The sequence below is a fragment of the Schistocerca nitens genome, chromosome 7, assembly GCF_023898315.1.
Source record: "Schistocerca nitens isolate TAMUIC-IGC-003100 chromosome 7, iqSchNite1.1, whole genome shotgun sequence".
Classification (NCBI taxonomy): Eukaryota; Metazoa; Arthropoda; class Insecta; order Orthoptera; family Acrididae; genus Schistocerca; species Schistocerca nitens.
Window position 1 is genome coordinate 55,230,715 of NC_064620.1, and position 3,668 is coordinate 55,234,382.

The 3,668-nt window shown below is 41.9% G+C and overlaps 1 non-coding gene and 1 pseudogene across 1 annotated transcript; both read left to right on the forward strand.

Annotated features, from left to right (window-relative positions):
• The first annotated feature begins 1,000 nt into the window (after positions 1-1,000).
• Positions 1,001-1,107, forward strand: LOC126196803 (U6 spliceosomal RNA). Its single transcript, XR_007539243.1, has one exon. It is a non-coding gene; the product is annotated as a U6 spliceosomal RNA (small nuclear RNA).
• Positions 1,108-1,234: 127 nt separating this feature from the next.
• LOC126195368 (probable cytosolic iron-sulfur protein assembly protein Ciao1) lies at positions 1,235-2,302 on the forward strand (annotated as a pseudogene).
• Positions 2,303-3,668: the final 1,366 nt, after the last annotated feature.

Sequence of the window (3,668 nt, forward strand, 5' to 3'; positions counted from 1 at the left end):
AAATCGCTGGCAACACTGATGCTGGACCAATCCTGATGAGACGCCTCAACCATTGGCCAAAGATTGTAGCCCACAGATGACAATTACGCAGATTGAATGTGGTAGCTCTGGTTAGGGTTGCTTCGTCAGTAAAAAGCACTGATAGCAGTAATCGATAATTGTGATAGTCAGATGCAAAAACCGTCGACAACAACCTTCCTGTAGAGCGATACGCACTGTTAATAAGCTTTACATTCGCTGCAGGTGATAGTGACGCCGGCCGGCCACTTGCATGGACCTTGTACTGGGGTTCGTCTCAATATCCTGCAGAGCCCGGTCCTCTAAATGTGGTGTACGCACAGTCCGCCGCCTCCCCGCACATTCGCCTGTGCGAAAGGACTCGTGATCACACAAACGCCCAAAAAGGGTCTTGAAATGTTGTGTGATTTGGTTGATGTCTGTGAGGGTTCTCGTTTTGGTATAGACGTAGTGCCTCTTGACCGCTTTTATCAGCTTCGCAGTACACAAACACCATCTCGGCCTGTTCTCGACATGAATGCCGGACCATTCTACTGCTTACAGTACGCTGCTTCAACGTACGACCTGCAACACACGAGGAGCACGCGGAACATTGTCAGAGGAAATTTTATTCAGCAGTACCATCTACGATGGCAACGAGTCATTTCCGGACACATGTTCATAGGATCATTTGTCCCCCATTTCCAGTAAGGACACCGTCCCTGTAGTTTGTCGTAGATAATGAAAAGGGACTTAAATGTCTCAGGGAAACAGTTAATTATAAGATCTATTACATCACCAAATGGTACAAGGACGACAAGGACGTCCCATTATGTCCAATGCTGGGGTCCTTGCCAATATCGGAGAGCCCTTGCAGTATTGACAATATGTAAGAGAAAAATGCAGTTTGTGTTGGGTGGGCACTCAGCTTAGTTAGTTCGTGCAATAGTGTTGACCATCGTCCTACGGTGGTGTAAAGGTTAGCATTTCTGTCTAACGCGCCGTACTAGTTTCGGCGGTACATATACTAAAATTGGAACGATACAGAAAAGATTAGCATGGCCCCTGCGCAAGGATGACACGCAAAATCGTGAAGCATTCCACATTTTTGTTCAGCTTGCAGTGTAACTGTAAGTGTGTGCACTGTAGACAAAATATCGCGAGTTCAAATACATTCGCTGCTACATTTTTAAAACAAATAGTAGGTTTTGTTTACATGCGTTAGCACGAGGAGATTGTGTTGTGACATTGTATGACGAGTGTTACGTACGTGGAGAGGGTAATACAAGAGTGAAAAAAGACGTAGAAAGTAAAGACACAATGGTACGAATGGAATCTGTGCAAACTTTACTTGGTCATCAAGGACGGGTATGCAATGTTAGCTAGCTTCCCCAAGGATCGTTTCTGGCAAGTTGCGGAGAAGATAAAACAATTCTAAACTGGGTTAGAGGAGGCGAAAAATGGATTACTAACGCAGTTTTAACTGACGGTCATCAAAGGAGTATCCGTCAAGTAGCATGGTCTCCTTGAGGAAACTACCTAGCGCCAGCAAGTTTCGACGCTACTGTGGCTATTTGGGATAAGAAATCAGGAGAGTCTGAATGTAATGCAACGTTAGTAGGTCATGAAAACGAAGTAACAAGTGTTTCCTCGTCAAAATCGGGACAGCTACTTGCAACATGCAGCGGAGATAGAAGCTCTTGGGTGTGGGAAGATGCAGAAGATGATGTGTATGAATGTGCAGCTGTCTTGAAAGCACATACGCACGATGTTAAGAAAGTGTTGTGGCATCCACATCTTGATATATTGGCTTCCGTCAGTTACGATAACACTGAAAAATTTTAGGGAAGACCCCGATGACAGTGATTGGATTTGTGCAGCTACTTTGAGTTCTCATGAGTCAACTGGTTGGGGTTTGACATTTAATCGCACAAGCTCACGACTTGCAACATGTAGTGCTGATCTAACGGTAAGAATTTGGAATGAATAACTCCCAGGTAATTCTGAGGGAACTGTGACACCAGGAACGGATGCTGTGTGGAAATGCGTGTGCACATTGTCAGGTTATCGTACAGTTTATGATATTGACTGGTGTGGGACGACAGACCTCATTGTAATAGCATGTGGTGACGACAGTATCAGAATTTGTAAAGAATCTCCTGGTTCTGATAGAAATGCCCCGACCTGCTCTTTATTGCATACATGGTATGGAGCCCACACATGAGATGTCAACAGTGTTTCATGGAATCCTACGTTTTCTGGTATATTAGCATCTGCAAGTGATGATGGAGAAATAAAAATTTGAAACTGCAGTGATTATTAAACAGATGAAGAGTTCTGGTAACTCTTGACCAAGACATTCTGTTGCTGCTAATGCACAGTGACAGACAGATAAAACAGTTTGAAGCACATGCATAAGTTTCATCATTTCTGTGAAGACAGTAACTGCTATAGTTCAATCCTTTTATCTTGGCGGCTCGCGCATGCCCGCCCAGACGCGGGAGATTGTTGCGTTGACAAGTTGCAAACGACGCACGCGCCAAGAGAAGCAGAGCCATAGTATAGTATAGTTAGCAAACTTACGTTTAGCGGGGGGGGGGGGGGGGGGAGGGCGCAGTTTATGAAGTAAAGCCACCACGGCCGCATTAACCCTTTCGCTGCTACAGAGACGTGCTCCCCGCATTCCCTGCTGTGCGCTATTTTGTCATTACTGCACTGCTCTCCTGTGCTGACACACGGTGTTCCGACTGCTTTGACACTTATCATTCGATTTCTCAAAAACTATTTGGCCCAAAAATTTGATTTTTACACATCTTCTTGACTGATACCTTCCCACCATAAATGATTAATTTTGTTTCGCTGTTCAACGCAGTTATTGTGCAGCGTTAAATGTAGTAAACCAGTGCACGAAATTTTGAAAAGTTTGCAAAGTTAAAAGTCCGTAGCGTATACTTTCCGTATGGCCGATTTTACTTGCCACAATATTGAGAATGAAATGTGGACAAGATACCTACATTTCATATAAAATTTACTGTATAACAATATCTCCTTTAATTTAAGTACCAGATAGGTGTCGTATGTAATATTGAGAAATATTCCGTCTTTCGAGATTGTAATAAAAGTTTTATTTATACCAGAGTCATTTCGTTTTTTCCTAAAAAGTTATAATTAAAACAAAGTTGACGAAGTACACAAAACTGAATTGTGGGCGTAATAAAACATAGAAAAAACTAAAATATATTGTGAGTGAGACACAGTGCGCAAACAATTTGTGTTTATCACAGCGGACAGCAAATACTCGCCAAAAGATAGATCAGTCGACGAAAACATTGAATATGATGATGTTGCCAAAGCAGCGAAGCAAAGAATTGCGTCCAACAATCAAGTAGCTCGGCAACGTACGAACTGAAATTCTGCTCTAAGTAATACTTTTAATACTGTCGCAAAAGAATATATGTCAATATGAATAGTAAAACAGCGACATCGGAAGAGTAGATATACAGACAAAACAGATAACATGAATATTGTAAATGTGTTTTCATTGTTTTTGATTGCTCTAAAAAGAAATATTAGAGGAAAAAATTAGAAAAACCGAAAACTTATTATGATTATAATGAAGAGACAAAGCACTAGAAATTTCAAACAATTGCAGTCAAACGAATAAAATTCAT